This window comes from Canis lupus, chromosome 10 (genome assembly GCF_011100685.1).
Source record: "Canis lupus familiaris isolate Mischka breed German Shepherd chromosome 10, alternate assembly UU_Cfam_GSD_1.0, whole genome shotgun sequence".
In the NCBI taxonomy this organism is placed as follows: Eukaryota; Metazoa; Chordata; class Mammalia; order Carnivora; family Canidae; genus Canis; species Canis lupus.
In genome coordinates, this window is record NC_049231.1 from 41255142 (window position 1) to 41268928 (window position 13787).

Below are 13787 nucleotides of genomic sequence, written 5' to 3' on the forward strand. Positions count from 1 at the left end.
TACATGTCAGCAAATGAAACAAAACCAAAGCCTTCTCATAAGTTTGGGTACTAGTTCTGGTTTGAATTTCATAAGAACAAGAGCTACAACCATAGAGCAGTCACTGATTTACAAAAGGTTGTAAACAAATAGAGGTAATAAAGAGATTTTTTTACACCGAATGTTAAAAATTCTACTAAAAACATACCTGCAAAAAAATATTCTCTCCGAAAAACATTTCTTTGTTTTTGCTGCTTTATTTCGGTTGGTGGTGGGCAGGGGTGGATCATAAGTAAACACAGGGAATGTGATCAGGGCAATAGTAAGCCTCCTCCTTAAGAAAGCTTTTACTGTTTCTAAACCAAAAAGACCACTTCAGGTAATTAAATGTGATAAAAAAAAATCACTGTGTATATTTCAGTTTTCCCCAAATTGCCATTATCCTCAACCCAAGAGAGGGACTGTTCCTGCATCACAGCAGTCAGGAAGTCTCCATCTCTGATCCCATACTTATGCAGAAGAATTTGCCAGCCCCTCTCTCTGGTCTCTTGCTGAACTGGGACTATCCTCACCCAGAAGACAGGGGCTCCACACCACAGCCTGGGTGCAAATCCCAAGTTGATCATCTACTAACTCGGTGAGCAGAGAAATTTCTGATCATCTACTAACTCGGTGAGCAGAGAAATTTCTTTTGTCTTCCATTTCCTGCTGCTCTAAAATGGATGTAAATCATACCACTGTTGTGAGGATCCAGGCAACTCTATACTATTTAAGTGCTCAGGGAAAACAAGAGCACAGAGCGCTCAGACTATCCACCCACCCAGGCTGGCCCGCCCAGGTGCACACGCAAGAAGGTGACGTCCCCCTCAATATCTGAAAATTCTTGAATTTTCAATATGTATTGATGGATGAGAACAGTTGATTGAAAATGAAACACCCTGCATGGTAGACTGTAAGTTTCAACAGGGAAGGAAACTGTCTGCCCAGTTTCACTGCCACACTAGCGTGCTTGGCACATAGTAGGTCCTGAATAAGTATGCACAATAGGAATGTGCAGTCTCTGGAGAACATATCCAGTTTTATAGAAGCCTACTGGAAGGATATCCAGTGATCCTGTGGGAAAGGTGCTGGGAGGGAGGTGGGTGTTAGGAGAGGTTCCCGGGAAGAAGTGCCTTCTTTTAAATTAGCAGCCAGTTATAGATACTCATAGAGATGCAGAAAGATAAGGACAATACTGACCAAAATGTATTGATTGCTAACGATGCATCTGGTCATCTTGTGCTGCTTTTTTTTCTAATCCTTAAAGAAATCCCAAAGAATTAGGAATTACAATTATTCCCAGTTTACAGATGAGACCACTGAAATACAGAGGAGTTAAATGGAGGTGCAAGGTCATGCTCTAGTGAGCAGTGGAGCCATTCTGGACAAACTTGGGCAAATCGGTGACAGCTCACCTTTACCATGATGCCTCACTGCCCAACCTAGCATCTCCACCTCCATCTAGAGACATAAATTACAAGACACTCATGGAGGAAAAGTTCACATCTCCAGAACTATAACATAAGCACTTACTTTGGGGGGTATTTCTTTTGGCTTGTAGAACAAGGCTACATATTAATAGGTCCTCGATAAAGAATTGTTAAATGACCAAATAGAAGACTCTTACCTAACATGCTGCTAAACTGGTTCCTGAAGTATCACTGCCAGATTTATATAACTACTAGCAAAGAGTTATTTGGTAGGCATACGTATAGGAGTACTCTTAAGAATTCTTATGATTCTTTCAAGAACACTTATAAAACTAGGAGCTGTGCAACTTTGGGCAGGTTACTTAACTTCTCTGTGCCTCAGTTTCTGTCACTGAGAAATGGGATCAATAAGACTACCTGCCTTGTGCGGTTTTGTGAAGGTTAAGTGAGAAAATCCAGTGAACACGTACGATCATCACTCACTTCTGTACGCTCGTGCACTGCTACACTAGAGCTCCCAAGGACTGGGACACTGCCTGCAAGGGGAGCAGAGGAAGAGCGTTAGAACACAACCCTCTAGCTCTCCAAGAAAGGTCAGTCTTTGAAGGTCAGCTTTCAAGGCCACACTTCCTCTGCCCTCAGGACACAGGGAACCTAACCACTTATGGCTGCTTTCCTCCTCAGGGAAGAGGGGCTGCTGCATTCCCTCCAGTGACCACACCAGTTGTAGCTGAGAAAAACTGGAGAGATCTATGAACAAGAGAAAGAAGGACACTCACAGCAGCAGCAGGCAGGATGTACCTGCTAGCCTGGAAAGTGACCAGAGGAGTGGGGACCCCCCTCACCCATTGGCCTCTGCGCAGCCTCCTTTCCCCCCACTCCCTTGCCAATGGTCAACTTTTTGTCCTGCAAGACCAAGACTGAGATGTCAGTCAGCAGAAGGCAAGGCCGACTCACACAGGAGACAGCCACAGGGAAGAAAAGATGTTTGGCCCCAGGCACCGGCCTGGCTCCAGCTTGGAGTGACTGTCCCATCTCCCAGTCAGGAGGGTCTGGTAAGCAAATCAGGCCTCCCGCCTGGATGCAATTAGCTATCGACAGGCTCCTGGAATCTGTATGCAAATGTACCCATAATGCCACCTTAGTTATTTTCCAAAGCCATAATTTTGTTTTTAAAAAAACCTCATGCAGGGATAGAAATATCTGAAACAAGGTGGCCTCTGCTGACCACCAGGTCACCACAGAGGTTCCTGGTCACAAACCACTATCCATTAATCACCCTGACAGGGGCAATTACAAAGCGGACGTTCTACAAAGGGAATGTCGCGTTTCCCTGCTACAAGTGAACTGATGAGGGAATGGATAATTGGAAGCATTTTTGGAAAAACAAATACTATAATCCCCTGTTCCCTTTAATTATAAATATAAGCAGGTATGTATTTCCTCCATTCCGTCAATAAATACTTGTAAGACGTGGTATAGTAGGGAGGAAACATTTAAACAATAAGCACTTAGGGATAAGAGTAGTAGAGAAACATTTCAGCATAAGCATTTAAGAGAAAAACATTAAAAAACAAATTCAAGACTTGTGTTCTGCTTCCAAGTGGCTTGCAGCTAATGGGGAAGATGCATTACTTGCAAGCAAAAAGATAAATGGCAATCCCAACCCATATGTGATAAATGTTCAGTGAAGGGTTTATACCAGCAGTGGTCTAAGAGCGGAGGAATGGGATGTCCCTGAAGACCAAAGGAGTTTCAGGAAGGGGCTGGAGCATCAGGGCTTTGCGAGACTTGGGTGACAGAGAGGAGAGGAAATTCCATGTAGAAAGGAGTGAAATTTATTAGGAGAGTCGCCTGGTTTTAGAGGAGAAATTTCTCAGGGAATTGTGAGACATAGCATGAATTAGGTAGGTTGGAACTCTATGGCGAACAGACTGAACCTCCAACGGTGTATCAGATTACGCTCTGCCATTTGCTAACAAGAGAGATTGATTCTGAGTGACTTGAATAAAAGGAAAAACAGACTCTTTCTTGGGGGACGTCGGGATTTCTTACGATGGGGTGGACATGCACAGTCAAGGCTCAGGATGGACAGAACCGGGCGCTGTCTGGCCACCTCAACGTGGAGACTTATTATTACCCTTCTTGGGACTCAGTTTCCATACATCTGACCTCAATGACATTTCAGATTTCATATTCCTTGGAAATAGGATCTGTCTGCACACATTGGATCAGAAGCCCACACTCTTGTGCCAACAGCTGTAACCAAGGGACAGTGCCTGTGGCCCTTCTATATATCAGGATAGTCTCTGAAGAAGGGAACCTGGTCCTGCTCCAGGCATTCACTGAGAGGAGCTGATGGTAAGTGAATGTGTACTAGGTACCGGGCACTTTGCTAGGTAAGGATGTCACCTGACTATGAAACTAAGTCCATTCTCTTTGACATGGGAACTCACGAAGATGTGCAACAGCGAAGAAAAAAAATTAAAATACGGTTTTAAGAAGAGCATTCTAGCAGTGAAGTGCACTTTGGATTTAAAGATAGAACCGACTCGAGGACCAAGATGTGCACAACAGTAAGCTGTCCCGAGTGCATGTCAAAGCCATGTCATCCTGAACCCTACACTCTGCACCTCTGATAGCAAGAACTGAGGATGGGGCTCTGGAAACAGTGTTTGGGGGAAGCTCATGAGTGTACTCAGGAGCCACTGAGGGAGTAATCCTGCCAACAAGCATTGTGAAAGCTGCAGGTGGAGAAGATGGGGCAGCAACCAGAAATGGCAGTGCCAGGTCAGGAATCTATCAGGATCTGGAAGATGGCAACCAAGGAGAAGTTGAGGTGAACCCAGCAATTCAAACCTGCATTCAAAAAAGGAGGAAAGGACAGTACCATCAAACAGAATTTAAAAAGCAGGAAGGGACGTTAGACCATATAGATAATGATTCTGTATTCATGTCCCAGCAGGACATCTGAGCAGAGACAGTCAAGAGGCAATGGGGCCCAAATGGGATAAGTTGGTTATCTTCCTGGAGGTTATAACTCATACATGGGTAATAATGTATGAACAGAATCTATTCAAAATGAAATTAAAATATTAAGATAATAATGAAATCTAAACAGCATTTCAATGATGCATCTGGATTCAGATTTAACTAACCGTACTAGGTGCTTTCATGAATGTTATTTTATTTAACCTTCACAATTACCCTGTCATGGAACTGAGCCTCAGAGCTCTAAATTATGTAAATTCTTTGAGGTAACATACCCATGGGGATGAAGAAGTGAGAATCTGGACCCAGATTTTGGGATCCCTGAGTTCTTTACGTGGCATCAAATTACCTCTCTCCCCAGTTAACAAACAAACCAGCAAAATTACCCATCCAGACAACCAGCAAATAGGACAAAAGTTGATGTTACTGGCACTGTGAACTGTAGATATCTATGTTTTTGATATCCATACGGGTAAATGCCCTGCTTCTTAAAACCTGAAAATCCACATGAACTACAAAGCTCAGAGACAAAAGTCAGGGCATTGGCGGGCCCTGCAGTCAGCGGAGGGAGTGTTTTTAATCCCTCCGTCATTGCTATGTGGCCTATGAGCGATTTCGGTTCAAAGTATTTTTTATTTTGAAGTCTTCTTTCTTTTAATGGAAGGATAACGGACATACAATCTGTTAGTTTCAGGTGTACAGCATGGTGATTCGACCAATACCTGGCGAAATGCTGACCACCATAAGCATGGTTAGCATCTGTCAGTTCAAGGTCTTTTATTTGGGGCTCAGCTCCCTAAAACACAGTTCCTTTCCTTTTTCTTATTTTAATAATTCCACAGTGACACCTGCTGGGGAGAAAGAACTGCTCAGCCCCGGGTCCCCCCAGAGAGACAGCTCGGTGGGGCCGAGGAGGGCCCTGTGCTTGCTGTACAACCAGCTGCTGGTTCTCCCTGTCCATCTGTCCTTTTCTGCAGAACTGGTTGTGTCCGGCCCTATGAGTGGAGGTCTTCTAGGATTAATAACCAGATTCTGGGGCAGCCTGGGTGGCCCAGTGGTTGAGCGTCTGCCTTCGACCCAGGGGGTGATCCTGGAGTCCCAGGATCGAGCCCCACATTGGGCTCCCTGCATGGGGCCTGTTTCTCCCTCTGCCTGTGTCTCTGCCTCTCTATGTGTCTCATGAATAAATAAATAAATCTTCAAAAAAAAATCATAAAAACCCACCCGGGTTCAGGTTGCCCTTAGGCTGAGCGGGAGCTCTCACCAGGCCCCCAACACCCAGGCTGCCGAGGGGCTGGCAAGTGGGGGGACATCCTTCGTTCCACTCTGGCTCCTTTTCCTGCCTCTGCTTGCAGCCCCGAGCTCCCCGCAGCACCGGGCCCTCGACACCACTGTCTGGCTCTCATGGCTCTCCATGATACTGTTACTTAATAACAAAGCAAAATTGAAAGAAAAAAAAAAAAGTCCCCTGGCATAACTGAGGAGACGCCTTCCCCAGAAAGTGCCAAAATGTTTTAGAAATAGAGGCAGACAACAGAATCGTCGCGTATTTCACTAGGCAGGATAGTAATTTATGTAATGTATTTTTAACTGTGAGAAGTGATGGGGGAAACCACTTAAATATAATGTGAATTGAAGATTTGTCAGTTATGTAGTTCATGCGGTGGCAGATCTGGAAAATGTTATAAAAATTGAAGGATTACCAACAGAGAATGCCTAAAATCGGAGCTCATATTTGAGTGTTGACTCCCCCTATCGCTGGGAATTTTCTGCTTTCTGGGAATATTTTGCTTTCTGTGAAAGGAATTGCAGTTATATGCTGTCTGTCAAATGTTCTTTTTTTAAATCGCCTTTCTCCATTCTTGTTTTATCTCTCTGCTCTCTGCCTCAGCCTCTCTGGGATGCTGAGATGGCCCAGTGCCCTGTTATCTCCGAGCCCGAATGTCACTGACCTGACCCGACCCATTTGCTTTGGGTCCTGCCCTGTTTTAGGTGGGTGGGCCCTTGGGAACACAATGGGGTATTTGCCCCAATCTGGATCCTCTGCACGGAAGGGTTCATTGAAATAGTCTTTCATTTCTCCTAGAAAACAGGTGCTCTATGTGTTGAGGCCACAACAATCAGCAAAACACAACATCTTAAGCTGCGGCGAGCTCACACTTAGGCACACCCCTCCTTCCAGAGCTATCCAAAGATACAACTCTATCTCAGGACACCTCCGCCCCTTGAGATGTGTTCAAAAAAGCCCTTTGGAAAGTTCTTGGCCTTTCCACGTAGACTTCTTTATAGATGAAATGAGCCCTCTAGTGGCGATTTTTCAAGTTACAGCCTCTCTTTTTCGGACTTGGAGGATGCTGAATCAGAACGTTTCTCCTTTCTTCTTAAGATGCACCCAGGGCCAGTTTCCATACATTATGAACTGATGTGCATCTTGCTCCTTGTTACTGCTATTCCCTCAGCACAATTCTACATTTCCTTTTCCCAGTGTGCACATCCCTGAGCATCTTTCCTTTGTCTATTACAGTCTGGGCCTCTCGCAGTCACTGGCCGGCTGCCAGAGGATTGGTGTCACTAGAGCTCACTGCACTGTGGCCACGAGGACCCTCGGTCCCCACCTGCTCCTGTCCTAGAACTGCTGGCCTTCTGACTTCAGAAGCTGCGTGCTGACAACGACAGCACCGCACTGGCAACCTGTCCTGGGGACTAATGAACAAAAACGTGCTCAGACATGGGCCTCCTCGCAGAGGATGTGAGTCACAGCTTGGCCACGAACTGTAGCTACATTACATTCGAGTTGCATGATGTTTCGATGTTTCAACAAGCCATATAGGCCTCCATGTCAGTCACATCTAACACCCACATTGCTGCCTGTATGGTGCTCCAAACAAGCTGAAAAGACACATTTTGACTGTTTAGGACAGGGTGCTAGCAAGTAGTGAAGACCTTCACGATGGTACGATGTGAAGTTGCTAAATGCAAAGAAATCAGAAATCAGCGCTAACTCAGATGTGCGCTGCAGTGGTTGTAAATTGCTCTGTCTCCTTCTAGTCTAAGTGTTTAAATCAACAGAGGAAAGCCACACAGCCTTTTAAACAGCTTTGATGTTCTCTTGAAATCCTAGTCAGTCAGAAAATGGTCCATATTTAGCACCGGCTGTTTATGCCCTATGAAACAAATACAGCTACAAGAGCAAAAAGAATATCCCAGTGACCCAAGTATTCATGATCAAGTGAGAAAAAGAGCAAAGCAAAGAGATGCACATTGATTGAGAACCTGTTTACCAGAAACATAAAAACATGAGCACAATTACTACTGGTCACCCGATGCTATTTGGGGTATTACTAACAGTGAATGCCTGTACTAGCTTCAAGAAAACAGTGGGTGCTTACCAGCTCTTGATTTTTCTCCTCCCTCCCTTGCTCATATCCACAATATCTCAAATTCATCTTCTGGCCTCCCTTCCCCTGCCAATGGTTGGTTGCGGTCTCAGGGCCCTTCCACCCGAACAGCTGCGAGACCTTCGTGGGTTGGGATCTCAGGTTGCTCAGGTGCGATCATCCATTCTCCACAAAGCCCTGGAACCAGTTTTAAAATGTGCATCTGTCTCATCCCTGCTGACTTCCCGGTGACCTCTACCACAGTTTCCAAAGTGTTTTCAGGATTTTGATTTCTTGAGATGTTGCTACTGGTCAAATGACTGACAAATGAGGAGGGGTTATCTCCTTGGGGAGTGGCAAATGTGCACTGTGTGTTACCAAGCTCGGCAGAGGGGACAGATGGGGACAGTACACAGGAGTTTCCACCCCGGAGTCCTCTGGAAAGCCTTCCCTTAATACATCTGCACATCCTGTACGTGTTAGACATACTTACCACATGGCATAACACTCGTGTAGTTATGCGCCTGTATGCCTCGTTCCAATAGGAGCCTTGAGAGAAAGAATCATGTCCAATTGTATTTGTCGTCCACTGCACCAGGCAGTGGAACTAAAAACAAAAACAAAAACCCCTTTCTTGAATCAAGCAAGTTAAACCCTAAGTTCACACGATAGCTGTCAAAAGTGATAACTGAGCTTCACTGTTTTCTGTTTTGACACTTAAAACTTTTAAAATCCAAATCAAACTGGGAAAATGTAAACACAATGCCACCTATGGAGGCAGAATTGGATAATTAGGTTTATTAAGTAAAAGAGACTAAAACTTGGTGAATTTGTAAAAGGTCACTTGAAAATATTAACCAGTATGTCTTATTAATACTAATTTCACAGTGAAATGTAGCCCACAGGCCCATGAAATTCTACCAAGAATTTCTTCCTACTAAAATATAAGGAGCTGGGACCATGTGTCTTGTTTATTTTCTCTTAATTTTATTTCTGATAAGATGGAGGTTTAGGTCAAGATAGAGGACTGTCTTTTACCTGCTACAGATTTGGTACGAAAGTGAGAGAAGACGCTCACACTGGGGACAGGGTCAGCTTGGCAGGTGAGTGACAGAAACAGTCACACATGGCCCCACACTGGGACGCGTGCTTGGATTAGTGCTCTGCTCTTGAAATTCGTAATAATTTTTCAACAAGGAGCTCCTAAGTTCACTTCTCACTGGGCCTGTAGACTGTGTAGCCCATCCAGAGTGGGGAGCGGTCAGAAGCCACTTGTTGCCTCCTTCACCTGGCAACCTCACTGGAAGTTCCCTGCCCAGAGAGGTAAAAATCAGCCTACATCCTTGGGTCTCTAGAAAGTACAAGAAAACAGCTAGAACCAAATCCACAGGAGGTACCCTCAGCCCATCAGCCTCTCTTCTGCTACGGAGTCAAGTGTGCAGCTAGCCCGGCTGCTCTGTCACAGCTCATCATGGGTCTTTTGCTCTGGCCTCCACTACTGCCTTAGAAAAAACATCCCACAGTGGGTACTGGTGGTCCATCAAGGTGGCATTGCAATGGCTCCAGAGCCCAACAAAGCCATCTCACAGTATGACTACAGGAAAAAAATTCTGCAGGGCCTGCACTGGCCGTCAATGGTTAAGAGTCCTCTCACATTTTCAAGAGTGGAATCTCCATCCTATTAACAGCAGCAAATCATTCGATATCTGTGGGAGTTAGCCAACACTTTACTATCTGCATTTTTCTGTTCTCTAATTCAAGTTAAGAACAAATCATTTCTCCTATTTGTCTTAATGAGCAACTTTATAATTCTTGACATTTTTGGAATTACAACCCTCTAATTTGGAGAGGAAAAAAAATCCACACACTTCACCTTCTTATGTCGAACATTTGTTTTTGAAACTGAATTGGGTTGGAACTAATGTTCTAAGAATTCTCTATTTCGTATGAAAAAATTAGAAACTCCACAGGGTATCATAGAACCGGGAATGGAAACTACCTACGAAGACAATTAACAGTGGAGGGAGGTACCGCAATAACCCAGAGCTCTCATCTGCGGCTGGCATTCATGCACGGGGTAGGTGACATATTTCAACTAGATAGCAAGGCGATGCTGGGTTTATGCGTTGCACTCAAGAGAGGTCCTCCATCTTTAATGTGAGCATGAAATTAAGTACATTTATAATAAGCACTGGATCTGAGAAGCTTGGAATAGCCATCATCCATCAGGATTCCTCAGTATGAAGCCAAGGACCGCACATCTTATATCAGAGGCCGATCCTGACATGATTGACAACTGAGTTGTGTGGTACAGAGGACAAGGCTGATAGGGAAGGGGTGTCTTCCTGTGTCTTACTCTAAATAGCCATAACTTCTAGAGAGTCCTTTTGCAGATCTCGAACCAACCTCCTCCTCCGTAAAAGGAGGAGGTGAACACGCAGACCAGCTCCATATAGGAGCACGGCTTCACATTGTGAAGGAGTGCCTCTGAACACTTGGCTTTGTCCTTGCTACTTATGGGACCTTAGGCAAGTTAGGTAACTTCTCTAAACTTTCCTTTACTTCTGTGTAAAACAGAAAGACAAAATCACAGCACTTTTCTCATCAGGTTTTTGTAAAGATTAAATGAGATCATTGTTTATAGTGCTTCGCCCTGTGTTTGGCGCATATTAAGCACAATAGCTTTTAGCATAAAGAGATACCACGACATACATATTAGAATGGCCAACACCCAGAAAACTGACAACACCAAATGGTGGAGGGGATTAGAGCAACAGGAACTCTCATTCATCGCTGGTGGTACAGCTATGCAGAAAACAGTACAGCCCCTGTGGAAGACAGTTTGGGCGATTTGGAAAAGTTTCTTACAAAACTGAACATACCTTTACCATATGATCCAGCAATCGTGCTCCTTGATATTTACCCAAAGGAGCTGAAAACTTACATCCACCTGAAAACCTGCACCCAGATGTTTATAGCAGCTTTATTCACGATTGCCAAAACTCGGATGCAACAAAGATGTCCTTCAGTAAGCGAATAGATAAAACAAACAAACAAATGGTGGTATGTCCACGCAATTAGAGTAATATTCAGTGCTAAAAAGAAATGAGCTATCAAGTCATGAGAAGGCGTAAAGGAACCTTAAGTGCATGTGGTTAACGGAAAACAGCCAATCTGAAAAGGCTACATGTTGTGTGATTCCCACGATATGACATTTTGCTTTATTTTTTTTAAGATTTATTTATTTATCTTAGTGAGAGAGTGTGCACACATGCATATGCACGAGGGACGGGGGTAGGTAGAGGCCAGGGGAGAGAATCCTCAAGCATCTTCCCCACTGAGCAGGGAGCCCAACACGGGGCTCGATTCCAGGACCCCAAAGACCAGGACATGAGCCGAAATCAAGAGTCAGAGGACACTTAACCAACTGAGCCACCCAGGCACCCCTTACAATATGACCTTCTGGGAAAGGCAAAACTGCAGAGGCAGAAAGAGATCAGTAGTTGCCAAGGATAAAGAAGGAAGGAGAACTGAATGGGCAAAGCCCAGAGGAATTTCAGGACAGTGAACTACCTTGTATGATATTGTAATGGTGGATACATGTCATATGTTTGCCCAAATCCACTGAATGTACGATAGTAAAAGTGAACCCCAATGTAAACCGCAGACTCTGGGTGATGATGACGGGTCAGTGGAGGTTCATCAGTACAGTTGCCACAAATGTACCATTCTGGTGGGGGGTGCTGATACGGGGAGGCTATCTGCATGTGCGCCTGTGTGTGGTGGGTGAGAAAACAAGGGGTGTGTGGGGCATCTTTGTATCTCCAGCTTAATACTGCTGTGAACTTAAACTGCTCTAAAAAAAATAAAATCCATTAAAACAATTTTTAGCTGTGGCTATTTTTATCAATGATCCTTTCTAACTTCAGATTCTGACGGTGTATGTAACCAACACGTATTTGTTGAATAAAGTTAATCTTCACCCAGCATTTGTGTTATCCTGGCCTCTGGTGGTGAATTTGCAGAGATGTCATAATCCTCGCTACTGCATTTAGCATTTCCATAGCATTTTTCCCGGATTTTGGTTTTCCCTGAGCTATTACAATTATTGAGCCTTTCCCATCCCCCACCCTACACACTTGCTTTGTGTGCAGCTGATTACTATTATTATCCTGAGTTTCCAAAGAAGGAAACAGGCACAATGGGTCCTTATCTAGGAGGTGTTATTTGGGCATAAATAACACCTCGGTGAAACAGGTGAGGCACAATTTGCATCTTGGCATTAAATTAGAAATAGACCCCAGGAATATTTTATTCCTGAAATAACAGCCACCAAGTGGAAAAGCCAGAGTGATTAACCAATGTTCCTTGGCTTTTATAATAAGTTGATAATACATTCAGAGTTCAAGGCACCTGCTCATAGATTGGACTGCTCTGGACCCACCAGGGCCGAGCCTCTTTCGCTGGGTGAACTGAGTGTCAAGGCAGCTCAGTGGACTAAGCATGGGAGAACCTGGATCCTCTAACTCTGCACTGCTGTAGCCGTATAAAGCAAGTCCTTGAGCTTTCATCGGTTTTCTGGTTTGTTTTGTTTTTTTAATTTGTGGAGTACTCTGATTTTTCTACCTCCCAGGGCTAAGGAGAAAAAAAAGATATGCGTGGCATATGCTGATAAAAAAGACAACTCCTAAGATGGTGCCTGGATGAGTGCTCCTTTCTTTAGGTGACTATTATTCATGAAGTTCATCAATGGACAATCCTTCAGCCTTAGAGCTAGGGCCTAGGCAAAGTGGGGTCAGGGGTTGAATCACAGATGGCTACAAATAGCCACAGTATTACCAGAAATGCATTTTTTTAAAGATCTTATTTATTTATTCATGAGAGACACAGAGAGAGGGTCAGAGACACAGGCAGAGGGAGAAGCAGGCTCCCCAGAAGGAGCCCAATGCAGGACTCGATCCAAGGACCCCAAGATCATGCCCAGAGCTGAAGGCAGGTGCTCAAACACTAAGCCATCCAGGTGTCCCAGAGATACATTGAGATCTATATACACCATGATGATCACAAATCACAGGGTAAGAAAATTAAGAATGTAAGCCCCATCAAGGATTTGAAGCTTCGAATTCTTGCTCAGTACACATACATACTGTTCAGATTTCATGTCTACTAAATTGTTAACATAGGGCTGGCTAAGTTCCTTTGCCATCTCAGGCCTTATTCACAAAAATGGAGAAGTTATATGTCAATGACTTAGCAAACCCCATTTTGATTAAGGTTACCCTTACCGATGATGGGATAGATTAATATCCTGTGCCTCATGATGCTCTGAGAAAGGTACATTGTCTCTGGGTATTCCTTCCCCAAATCCATAGCTCCAATCTGTCGAAACATCGGACCAAACCAAATTGAGAGACATCTGACAAGGTGCTTGACTGGTACTCTTCCAAAGTGCCAAGGTCATGAAAGACAAGGAAAAACTAAGGAAAGGTCACAGACTGGAGGAGGTTAAGGAGACAGAGCAGTCAAATGCAAAGAGGGGTCCTGGATCAGATCCTGGAACAGGAAAAGACTACCAGAGGGAAGACAGAGGGAAGACCAGCGAGATCCAGAAAAGGTGTGTAGTTTTAGTTAGTGGTATCAAGGTTGCCAAGGTGGATTTCTTAAAAGTTATACTGTGGTTTTATGAGATGTTAGCATTGGAGGAAGCAGGTGAAGATGTGTGGGGGAGTTCTCTATCTTCCCAACTGCAGCTACATTGTAAGTTTAAATTTATTTCAAATGAAAAAGTTTTTTTTTTTTTTTTTTTAATGTGTGGTGCTTGATTTTCCAGTCCCCATGCACACTTCCAGGGAGATGCCAGAGCCAGGACTGGATGTAGTGAGAGAGAGAAACGAGAGTTAAGCTGTTTAAATTGATGCAAGGGGTCAAAATTAACATGGCTGTTATTTCTACAAAGAGTAGGTCCATAATT